General features: G+C 44.8%; 1 long non-coding RNA gene across 1 annotated transcript; it reads right to left on the bottom strand.

The window, feature by feature from the left end:
* Positions 1–1,491: 1,491 nt before the first annotated feature.
* On the bottom strand, positions 1,492–3,849 carry LOC131084116 (uncharacterized). The gene is made up of 3 exons (XR_009114507.1): positions 3,661–3,849; positions 3,326–3,415; positions 1,492–1,734 (listed from the first exon to the last, which is right to left on the bottom strand). It is a non-coding gene; the product is annotated as an uncharacterized LOC131084116 (long non-coding RNA).
* Positions 3,850–12,793: the final 8,944 nt, after the last annotated feature.

A 12,793-nucleotide genomic window follows, 5' to 3' on the forward strand; every position in this document is an offset into this window, starting at 1 on the left:
ACTTGGCTTTGTTCAGCAGAAAACTCTGGAGCATAAGGAGGGAAAGAGAAAATATTTGGTTGGATTAATCCAACAAGCACACCTGGCAGAACACAATCAATGACTGGAGTGACTTTACTACAAGAGGACCTGCAAAACTTTTTGATTTTCAGCAGCTGCCTCTTTCCTGAGAGGATTTTTACAGCCTCCCAGCCACTCAGCCAGGTACACCATGTTTATATTCTTTTGCAAGTTTGCCAGCAGATCATGGCAATGCATGCCTTTGCCCAGAGAAGCCCACAAAACTTGGTGTTATATGGAAAATGACACTGCAAAGGCCCATGGGATGGCAGGTTACAGTTTTCAGTATTCCCCACTGCTTGCACCACAGGACAATGCAACACTTGTAATGACTAAATTGTGCAAGAAAAAATGTATCAGCAGCTCTAGGAATTTCTGTTGGCCAATACTGATTAAAGACCCAGCAAGGATTCAAAAATTCAAGTGCTGTTCAGCTGTAGCCAAGTGACTTAGCAAGTTCTTCCCTGACAGGGCAGCTCTCCCCATCCCTCCCTCTCTCTTTGCTCCCAAAAGTGCTCGTGAGGAAGCAGAAGCCACGGTGGCTGCAGGGCCAGCCCTGTCTGGTGTCTTCAGAAACTACAGGCAGGGTTGTAAAACAAACACTTACTGGTCTAACTTCAGGTCTTCTTGTCTTGTCTTCATGTGGCAGAGAAATCACAGGAAGAGGATTCTTCTCATCCCCAGCTGATCCCTGAAAAACCACAGAGAGAAAGCTGGTCAGAGAGAGATGCCTAAAGCGATTCCAAAGCCAGGTTTTCCTAAATTTCCAGAGAAAATGTTCATTTCTCCCAGGCATAGTCTATGCACCGGGCTCTCCCATTCTTGCCTTCTCTCCCAGCAATCCCTCCAATAATTGAAATGGAACCTTGGCTTCTCACCTGGCAGCTCACAGTGCTTTGTACCAATAAACTTTTCCCAAGCACGGAGAAATTCAACAGCAGGTTTCCTTGCTCAATGGCTGGGAGCACAGTGAGTGCTGGAAGCAGGAAAATTATTGGGAAAAAGCAAGTAATTAGAAGGCAGCTAATACACTGTGCACAGTGTGGCCTAATACTCATAATAGTGTGCAGCCTGACACTCAGCCCTTGCTCCCCTGCCCAAACATCCTAGACCCTATAGCCTGAGCCATCAGTAAACAGACAAATTTGTATAAAGAGCCAGTAAAATCTAACTTTTTAACCCATAAATGCAACAATTTTGTTCGCATGATATAAAACTTTAGGCCCACGTTGCAGTCACACCCACAGGTTATTTTTAAGTAAACCACAATTTCTTTTTATAAACCCGCTCCTTTTTATAAATGCACTCGTTTTATCTGCAGTTGCCTACAGTTAGAGATGGTCACTCATCTGAGAGGATGTTTCTGAAGTGAATCACACAGCATGTGAGGGTTGCAGGAATACTCCCACCAGCTCACCTGCATACCGATGTTGATGCCCTGGGATTCCTCCTTGTGGTCTTCCTCCACTTTCCTGTGCTGGCAAACAAAGCATCCTGGTTTCTGGCAGGGTTATCCACGTCAGGCAGGTCTAGGTTGTCCATCTCAGTTCTGGGTCTCTTTTGGGTCATTGTCTCATTTGGGTCAAACTTGGTGCACATTGTGCATCAGTCATGGCCGGTAGTGGTCGCAGCAGTGCATTTTTCCTCTCAGTTTGGAATGAATCTTCTTATGCTCTGGACAAGAGAGGCAAATTCATGACTATGATGTACATATAATGTAGGCATTTCTTAAAAGCTTGGCTACATTCTGCCATTCATGCCATTGTCTCAACAAGGCAACACTTTCAAAGGTGAGAGGCTTCAAATAAGAAGGAGTTTGAATTGGCAGAGACTTTCACATTCAATAACAGAGTGGCCTAGCACATCTCTGATCATCTGAAATCAGGACATCCATGGAATTCTGGCAACAAGAGGCAGCACCAAATAGCTCTCAACTTTGTTTCACCACTGCTCACTTCCACCATTTTTAGTCAGCTTCGCAAAATTTCCAAGAACACACCAAGCAGCGAATCCCAGCTCACTGCAGCATCAGAAGAGCAGGAAATTAAGCTGAACCCAGTGAGAAGGCTCAGGTGTAAGGCTGCACTTCTTGCCTGACTCTGCTGTGCATGGGACAGCCCTCTCACCTCTTTCAGCACTCACTTTTACCATGCTTTGGTCCCTGCTCACTGCACACAGACTCCCCAGCTGCTCTGCCCTGGCTCAGCTGATGCTGCACCAAGGAGGATTTGACACAGAACACAGCACCAGCCCTGACGTGATCCAGAGTCCTCTCTGCCCAAAACTACCTCCTAACCCTTCCCACTCCAAAAGCCAGCACGTGACTAAGACAGCTGCTCAGTTTCCCTGAGGAAAAGGGAGGAATTTCAGAATTAAAGTTCTTCCATTCCTAATGCAATTGGAACATCCCTTCCCCCAGCCAATCATCAGCCCTAACATCTCTGTGCTTTCAGAGGATGTCAGAAGGGAAAGGCTCCCTACCCTTACCCATCTACACTTTCAGAGCTGCTTTCTGCACTGGTAGCTTCTGTGGAAATTCTTAAAATCAGAGAGTTTTAGGAAAGTTACAAAAAGCAAACCTCCGAGACAACAAAACTACAATTAGAGCTAAGCAATGGCCGTAAGATTTACCAACAGAAAGATTATATGAGAAGTAGAAAAATAAGGAAAAATAAAGCAATAGTCTGTATATTAACACTTCTCTCAAATAACTCCCTGAGCTACAGAAAAGTTTATCTAGCAAGAAATTAAGAAGTCCTAAGCTTAATAATAGAGCTCTGTGCATTGTGTTTTAAAGCTTACAAACAAGTATTACATTCAAAATAAGCAAACAGCATTTTAACAAAAAATACTTGTACTTACAGTAGTTAGATAGAACTACTGTCAATATACTTCTGCTTTGTGTGATTGGTCAAAAAACTTTTAAAACAAGTTGTAACATTAAGTTCTTTGCTACCAAAAATGCAAACTACTAACATCTTCTCATTGTCATAACCATGTAATAAGACTAATGCTAAAAAATAAACAACTCAAGACATGTTCCACAACAATCCCATCCCATTCATAATTTATACATAAACCCCCAACCAACAGTATCTTCCAGCATGAAAAGCCAATATGCAGTAGCTGTAGTTGCAGAAGGCACACCATGTCAGAAGCAAACTCTCTTGAGTGTCTGGACAGGAGATACAGTTCTTCATCCTACCCTTCTGAAGAGAGACTTAGATTTACACATCTTTCTGACATCCCATCACGGCATACTCACTTCAGTTTATTGGAGGCTTTGTTTGCTGAAAGCTGAAATTATTTTGTCTCATTCCTTTTTCTTCCTGGGAGTGTCTCCCTTGTCTTCCCTCTAGCAGGAAGAATAAAAACAGAGAGAAAAATTCACTCAGGTCTTAAAAGTTCATGTAAAGTACAGACCAATACAGCTCAGTTTGATAGATTCTGGTTGAAAACATTAAAAATAACACACTGGAACTCCCTTTAGAGGAGAAGCACCATGGCTCTACTGCCAACCTATGAATCAGGAACTCCACATGGGTTTTCCAAACACCACCTTGGTCATTGTCCAAACCCACCTCCCCCAGCCCCTCTCACCTTCTTCTTTCCAGGGAATTCCTCAGGACTCATCATGGCTTTCCTCTTCAAGCCTGCCTCCCTTGCAGGCGAGAACAACCTCTTGTCCCCAGGAGGCCGGGGCACTTTCCCCTTGTGCAAATCCTTGGGCCTGTGGCCACTGGGGATGAGGGCATCACATTCCTGAGCATGTCTCTGGAGCCTGGGCTCCAAAAAGCCTTTGGCGTTGGCTTGGTGGGAGTCCTTGTCCTTTCTCTTCTCAGAGAGCTTCTGAAGTGTCAGCTTCAGGTCTTCTTTGTTGGTGGCTTTTGGCTTCATTGTTTTCTTGACTTTGGGCTGGTCCTTGCAAGACTGGTCTGTGGCCTGCAAAAGACCAGGCTCCCTCTCTGTCTTCCAGACTTTCTTAGACTGATTGTGTACCCAGGACATACTGGGCCTTTTGATATCCAGAGTATTCCTGAGCAAGGCCTCCTTGGTGCGCACAGGAGGCTTCAGAAAGCCATGTTTGGACCTAACATCAGATTCATGATGAGCCTTGGCCACTTGGCTCCAGCTCTGGTCAGGAGCCTTGGGCACGCGGGCACAGCTCTTGTCAGGGTCCTGGTGCTTCCTCTTCTCAAAGTGTTTTTGCACTCCCAGCGTCAGGCCACTTCTGAAAGCAGGTTTTGGGTTCTCTGCTTCTTGGACTTTCAGCTTGTCTTTGGAGGAGTGGTCTCTGACCTCCGAAGGACCAGGCTTACTGTCCAGCTTCAGGACTTTCCTGGATTTGTCATGCACCAAGGGCTCGCAGGGCCTTTTGACACCCACAATCTTTGATACCCGCGATGGCTCCTTGGTGTGCACAGGAGGCTTCAGAGAGCTGTGTGTGCTCATAACATGAGATTTCTGAGGAGCCTTAGCCACTTGGCCAGAGGTCTTGTGAAAATGCTTGGTCATTTGGCCAGAGATCTTGTGAGTGTCCTTGGCCCCTTGGGCAAAGGTCTTGTGGAAATCCGTGGCCATTTGGCCAAAGCTCTTGTGAGGAGGCTCCCTTGCCTTGGAGTGCTGCTGGCAGGAGCTGCTGCTGATGCCCTGCTTCTGCTTCACACCCTTCTCATGTCCCTTCCCACGGGCAATTTCCCTGAGACTCTCTCTTGGCACTGCTCCTTGCTTTGTCTGAGTGACCAGGTTGTCAAGGCACCACTTTTTAGCAGTTGATGGCCCAGGCTGCCAAAAAAAGAGAAAAGAAGTATTCAAGACTGGTGCCTTCTTTGACTCTTTCTGTCCTAGCACAGCTCACCAGAGCCCAGGACTCTTGCCCAGAGGTCATAAGGTCTGGCCTTTGGCCTGTGAAAAAATGACTCCAACAGGCCACGGGCACTAACTTGCTCCTTGAGCACCATGGATGGATATGTGAGGAACAAAACTCATAAACCAGTCAGTGCAAATACCTAAGCTTTCATTGCAGTGAGAGGGGTCTTACAAATCAGTATTTCCAGAACAAACTAGGCAGAATTTGGTAACAGAGTACAACATCTGCTTCCTTTCTAAGATACCACACTGCAGAGGGAAAGGGGCTGTGGAAGCAGCCTCTCCATGGTCTCTGTACTCACCTGACGTGCTGGCAGGTCCAGCACCCTTGGAAGGCTGTCCTCACTGTCACTGGAGCTGAGGTCTATGTCCCAGACTGAGGGGCTGTGGCCGTCCCTGGTGCTCCCTGGCTCCGAGTTGCTGGGCTGTGCTGGTGCCACCTTCTTGTGCTGGGACTGGAAAACTCTGCAAGGCACCAGGTGACAAAATTAGGAAGCAGCAGGGGGGAAGGTTACTTACTTATTCCACTGACATGGCAGCATTCAAAACTAAAACTGAGCCCTGAGTTTGGGCACTGAGAGCAGAGGGGAGAAGGCCAGAGTAAGACAGTGCCATACTCAAAGTACAAAGCACCAGAGTAAAAAAATGCTTGGAAATTATCAAACCTCCAACTCACACTCATCCAGACAAACATACACAATTCCCATAAGTATAGAAATTTTGGCTTCATCCCACTCTGCAACTAGCTATATTATTAGCATATAAAATAAGGTTCTTAAAAAGTCCATGCCAAATACTATATTTCTTTGTTTCTTTATATTTCTTTTTAAATAAAATAACTACAACACTTTTTTGGAAACTTCTACTTGGTCAATTGAAGAAAGTTTTACAACAAAATAACTTTAAAATGTCATCAGTAGATCTATACAGTTTAGGTAGCTGTAGCATTACTTGTCCTGCCAGGCATCAAAACCATATGCAGGAATTATCAGATTCAGCTGGTATCCCTTAGCATTTATGTCAGCCTAATGCATTATCAGGTTGACAAGTACGAAGTGTGACAAGATGTTAAGCACCACAGATTAAAAGAAGACAAAATCTTTAGTCTGCTACACGAAGACTTAAGATTTTTTTCTTTACTTTTATTTTGTTTGGGTTTTAATCACAGTCATTGTAGTCATGACATGGTTTAGTGCACTTGGCATTGCTGGATTAACAACAGGACTTGATGATCTTCAAGTCCTTTTCAAACCTAAACAATTTAGTGAGTCCATCATAAAGCAACAATTTTTCTGTTGGTGAAAATTCCCTGCAATGATGTTTTCTGAGAAGAAATTACTAATAACCCAATTTTTTGTGCATTCCAGGTTCTTTTAAGTAACTTCCCAGCAGAGATAAGAACAGAGTCTGGTTACTTACGATGTTCTTGGCTGAGAACTTGGCAACGTTTCTGAAGCTGTGCTAGCCTGCTCTGGAAAGCAAAAATGAAAAGGGTGCCTTTATATGCCTCCCTTGTAGCATATTTTACCCTGTGGTCTCTTAGCACCAGATTAGAGAGTCACTTTCTTCTAGGGAGGGGTCTGCCACCAAGATTGTCCATCACTCCAGATGGGAGTTTCCTAACTAAATACTGCTTGTCCTCTGCTGAAGTGCTGCCTTGAGGTCTAGATAATGATTGGTTACAGTTTCTTAAGCCATTCCTAAATTCATCCCTGTTCAGCAAAACAGAGGAAATCATGCTGCTTAACCAGTGTGAACACTTGATGGTCTCTGCTACATATAACACACAAAATTATACCTGTCAGCACACAAAGAATTGTGTTTTCTTTGCATTTCTACTTACTTTGCTTCTGTGCTGCAGATCCATCAGGGTGGGATTCCTAGAATAAAAGGATAAAGTAGCTTAGCATGTAGCTAAACAACACATCTGCTGACATCAAAACTGTGTTAATGGCATGTTATAGGCATATGCATTTTTGAGTAAATATTTTTCAAACACTCCAAGAGCTGCCAAATAGCTGAGCTGGATTTCTGCTAAGCAGAAAGATCTCATAATTTATCAGAAGCCCTGGCATAAATGGGCTGGGTCACCTTTGTTGCCGATGGAAGTTGGGAAGTCTCTGCTCTTGTAGGCGTCTGGACATGTGACAGGAGAGATGGCAGTGAGCTGCTCATTTCCTGGAAAGAGAGGGAGAGAAGCAGCTCTCAAAATGTATTTTGTCCCCACTTATTTCCTTAATGTATGCAAAACATAAGCATACACAGAGATCTTCTACTTAAGACCACTTACCTTCAAAATTTCTCCAGTCAATGGCACATCAGAGGGCTTCTTTGTCTGAAACAAGAACGAGGGAAACAGAAGGAGTTTGTTTGGGTTTTTTACTAATTGGCAGGAACTCAGCAAACCTTTGCTTACCAACAGCTCCATAAATGTATTGCAGATGTAAAAATAATAAAAAGAGAGCAAGAATGAAAAAGCTCATCTGAAGGGCAGTTAATAATGGAGACCAGGCATGCAAAGAGTTGAACCCAGCAATGTCAACTCCCCCTCCTCCTCTCAGATGTCTGTCTTCCCTTTGGAATCTGCTGGTCAGGGAGCACTGTTTCCATTTCTAAACTACTGCTCCTACTTCTCTTTATTACTGTTACTATATTTATTTATTTATCACTATTTTATTATTATTATCATCATTATCATATACTTGTTATCACTATTTTTTAAATAAGGTATGTTTTCATGGTGTGCTCCCTTTATGAAACTGCACTTTCCCTAAGTTGCTGTTGAAGAAGTTGAGCCTTGCTTGCAAAGACACAGGCTGCCTCTGCATGTAAGAGTTGTGCATAAAGCCTCAGTAGTTTAAAAAAATCCCAAAACAGTTAGAAATAATAGTTCCCAATTAATCTAAGACAGTTCACAAGATTTTTTGTCATTTAGACAAATAAAATCAGACTCTTTCTTGTACTGAAGTGAAAAAAAAAAAAAAAAACAACAAAAACACCTGGGTATAATGCAACCCCACACAAGATGCAGTTTCTGCTTGGTTTCTAACTCCCATCACTGTTTAGGGTCAGGGAACTCAGGCAGGTCTCCAGGCAGGCTCCTTCTGCCAACACTGAGCTTCTGCTCAGCAGAAAGATCTCTTGTAATTTATCAGAAGCCCTGAAAAAAGTGGGCATAGGAATGTGCTCCTTGTTGATGGAGTGACAAAACTGTGCTTTGTCTCCTTAAGAAAGAAAAAAGCCTAGAAGTTTCTCTGCTCTATTAGGTAAAAAGACACTTGATAGGACTTGACAGACTTCACCTCAAACTTAAGGATAGCCAATTGGACAGAAGCGAAAAAGTCCAGCCTAAGCAATTCCCTAGAAAAAGAAGAGAACAAAGAAACTAACCACTTTTGTGTGGTGTTTTACCTGGGGCAAGAACCTCTTGCACCTGGCTCAGTTTTTCTTTGTAAAGAGTTTTGTTATTTTGCCTTTTATTAAAACTTTTCTGTTTCCAACACTACCACAGAAGCCATCCTGCTGATTTTATGCCATCTGAGGTAGCTGAGCTATCTTGGGTGTGATCTAAATCTCTGAGAGCTTATAAGACCTGGCTCGAGGAGACCATAAATCAAGTGGGCTGGGTTACCTTTGCCTGCAATGGAAATTTGTAAGTCTGTGTTCTCACAGGTGACTGAAGGGTTAGCAGGAGAGGTGACATGGGGGTGCTCATTTCCTGGAAAGAGAGGAGAGAAGCAACTCTCAGGAGTTTTCCTGATGCACACAGAGAGAGTTTCACCTTTCCCAGAGTCAGAGGGATCCACTTCCCCGTGGATTTGTACAGGCTTTCTCATGGAGATCTGGTATTGAGGAGTACCCACCTTCAATATTCCTTCAATGAACGGCACATCAGTGTCCACAGTGGGCTGAAACAAGAAAGAGGGAAGCACTGTGAGTTTGTTTGGGTATTTTACTCATCGATAGCAAACAACATGCACTCAGTAAACATGAGCTCCTGACAGCAGCTCTAAAAATGCCACGCAAGTCCATTCATTATGGAATGCTAGTAAGGAATAACAGTTTCATCTGAAGGGCAGTAAGGAACAGAGACCGAGCAGAGCAAGAGCTGAAACCACCAGTCACCTCTGGCAAGATCAATGTCAGGCTTCCCTGGCAGTCAGGAAACAGTTTCCATTGCTGACTCTTTATTCCTCTTATTAAGAAAGTATGTCTCCGCAGTCTCCTCCCTTTATTGAATATCACTTCCTTTAGTTGCTATTGTAGCAGCTAAGCTTTGCCTGCAAAGGCATAGCAACCTCTGCATGTGAAAGAGTTGAGCAAAGTTTCATTAGTTAAGACAAAACAGAAATAAAAGTTTCCAGTTCTAGAGAAATTCCCAATTCAGTTCTAGAGAGGGAGTAATATTTGTCATTCACCTAAATAATATCAGACTCATTTTTCTGAAGTAAGAAAAAAAACAAAACAAAACAAAGCAACCTTGATTTAACTGCAACCCCTGCAAGGTGCAGTTGGTACTTGGCTTCCAGCTCAGAACACTGTTCCTACTCAGGTAACTCGGGCTGGCTCCAGGCTGGGTCCTCCTGCCAAGACTGAGCCTTTGCTTGGGAAAGCACTTAACCATCATCACTTGGGCTCCTGGAAAGACATCCTACTGCTTATTACACACAGCACTTGAACACAGAAAAAGGTTCAGGCTTTCAGGCACAGGAGTTTTTCCGAAGGACTAAAGCAGAGATCACGAACTTCAAACTAAGCCCAGGTAATGGACCAGCTCTGCAAGGTTGCTTTGATTCTGGTGAGCGTTTCTGGCACAAGAAAAGCACCCACACATGGAGCTCATGCAGGACAAAGCAGACTCTTCATCTGTTTTCAGTGAACTTCAAGGAAGACCTCTTCTACCTGAGAATAGCAGTGATCTTGAGTTGTCCTCAAATTCTTCTTCTTGGCTCTAGACTTGGTAAACTGCAGAGGAGCACAGCTTGACTTGCCCTTTTTTTTCTGCACCCTGACACTTCCTAACTCTTGGCCCTGCCATGAAGCCTCTCACACACCCCAGTCTGTCAGGGCAGGCAATACAAGGCTGTCTGCTGGGCTGAGGGGCTCCTAAAGACATGAACAAGGAGGCTGGCTTTACCAACATCTTTGTTCAGGTGCTCAGAGAAGAGGTAAAACCTGGCACAGGAGGACAAGAGATACATCTAAGCTTCATTGATGCACTACTTTTAAGGCTTCTCACAGCTCATTTGGAAAGATGCTTTAAAGAGACCAGGGTGATAGAGGAGAGCAAAGGTTCTGCTTTGGGGAAGAGGGGAAAGAGCTGTTCAGTGTCTCTGTGAAGGCAAAATGAGTCCCTGCACAGTTATGCCCTGTGGATTAATTCACTCTGCACTGGATTGTGCTTGCCTGTTCCAGCTGGAAGCCTCAAGTATTTAGTGCTGCCAGGAAAAGAAGCCATCAATAAGGAATTCCCAGCTGCAGGTGACATGTGCCTAAGACATTGAATGAGCCAAACTCCTGGCCTGGAAGAAGTGGCTGTCCTAGGGGATGTCCAGGGAGGTCCCAGGAAGAATCCTGTTTGGTGTGTGGCTGTTTAGCATAACTGAGGCCAAACACTTTAATTCAGATGGAATTCAAAGCAGGAGGAGGGAAGAACATCAGAGTTTCTTCTGCTCTAGACCTTCTCACTGTCTGGGTCCCTGCAGGGCAGGGGTCTCCCCACAGCTCTTGTTTCACCCAAAACAGGAGGGAGGGGTGAGATTTCAGCCAAAGGGCCCCCTTGGTCAGCCTTCCCAAGATCCTTTCTCTGGCTGAATCTTTCTCCTCCATGCAGCACGGCTCACTGCATATTTCCTCAGAGCCAAGGAGCCCAGCCCTGTGGCCCAACCACCTCTCCCATACTGAACATCCAGCACACAGGCTAGAGATCCAAGGCTGCAGCCTCACTGTGTCTTCCTCCTCCTCCCTCTCCAGGCCTCAGCACTGCAGGACTGTGTTAGCAAAGACAGGTTCATCGTTCAGAGCAAGTAGAAGGAAGACTATATGACATCAACAGAACTGAGGAGAAAATGAAAAAAGGGATTTTTCGCTCACAGAGCCATTGTCCAAAACACCCATGGAAAGAAACCAGTCACTCAGGAGCCAGTCCAGAGATCCCTACTGTAGAGGAGGATCATTCAGCACATTCACTCAAAGTTTCATCCCTCAGCTTCAAAATGGACTAATCCTGGAGTGAAAACTCCAGAAGGGTTGGACAATGATGCCAAAGGACAAGTGGCAACACTGCCAGGTTTGGAACCAGAAGTCCAGGAAGGGTTTATTAATGACAAAATCCAGAAAGGCAAGAAATGTCTGATGCTGCTGCAGAGGTCTCAAGGGGATACCTGAACAGTGACAGTAATTAAGGTCTCCTGTCCTGACTGCCCTCAGACAGCAGAGTGTGAGGCAAGGGGCTGTGGGAGCAGCCTCTGCATTTGATTTGCACTCACCTTAGGTGCTGGTGCTCTTGGAAATGCAGACACTGAGTGGCTGTGGCAGTTCCTGGTGCTCCCTGACTCCGAGTTGCTGGGCTGTGCTGACGCCACCTTCTTGTGCTGGGACTGGAAAACTCTGCAAGGCCACAAGGTGACAAAATTAGGAAGCAGCAGGGGGGAAGGTTACTTACTTATTCCACTGACATGGCAGCATTCAAAACTGAAACTGAGCCCTGAGTTTGGGCACTGAGAGCAGAGGGGAGAAGGCCAGAGGAATACATTGCTGTGCTCCAAAAATAAAACACCATATGAAAAAACACTCTGGGAATAATCAAACATTTAATTCACACACAGCCAGACAAGAATGCAGACAGGATCTCACTGCTACATTGCAAAGATGCATTCAGCTGACTAAAGTTGAAAAAAATACCAAAACGGCCCAGTGTGTTTCTGAAAGCCCCAACCCCCAAAGGAAACACTTCCAATAAAGGGTAACACGTTTCAGGATGGATTCTTGGTCAATACAAAAACATAGGATCTACAGACCCACTGGGGGAGAGGAAGAGAAAAGAACTAACACCTGGGGAAATACAAGTCTGGTTCTTAGGCAAACTCCAGCATGCCTAGATTATTCATTTCTAATGGGAGCTTTCCTGTAACCCCGCCAAAATAAAACCAATTTTCAACAGCAGCCCTCAGCAGCATCAAACCAAAGCCTGCATCTTCAAGGGAAACCAGGAACCCCTTCCCCTCTCCCCCTCAAAGGAAAAGCAGTTTTGTCTGGCCTAGAGGGTAGTTTGGGAACACAACTGTACCTTGGAGGACCAAGTGAAGAAGTTGTCTTTTCCACGACCTGTTTTGTTCACAAAAACAGAGAGGAGAGGGGGAGGCAAGGTTAGCTCAGGGAACTCAGCACAATGCAACCAGCGGGGATGATTTAAAGGCATGTCTGTGTGCCTGGTGCAGGCAACATCTAAAACTGACTTGGTCGGCAGCACTCTCACACTCCCACTTCTGTCTAACACTCTCAGATAATGCTTTTGCTGACAATCAAGATAAAATGGGGCTTGTGCTTCCACACAGATGACATGCTTCAAGTGTTCATGAAAAACATCACATTGTAGATCAGAACTGAAACAAAAGTATGAGTCCCTGAAGCATTTTCCATTCATCTACCTCCTCTGGCTCAAACATGCTACAGCTCTACAGATACAGAGCCTGCTGAAAACAACGGAAAAGAGGGAAGAGAGGTTTGCTGTCACATTGCCCACTCAGAAACACTCCAAGGCACAATGGCATCTGGTTCTCAGTAACGCATGGGGCTGGTTTCCCTTTGTTTCCCAAATGGAAATTTAGAAGCCCAGACATGAGGCAGCAGGTCCAGAGCCTTT

This window comes from Melospiza georgiana, chromosome 5 (genome assembly GCF_028018845.1).
Source record: "Melospiza georgiana isolate bMelGeo1 chromosome 5, bMelGeo1.pri, whole genome shotgun sequence".
NCBI lineage: Eukaryota > Metazoa > Chordata > Aves > Passeriformes > Passerellidae > Melospiza > Melospiza georgiana.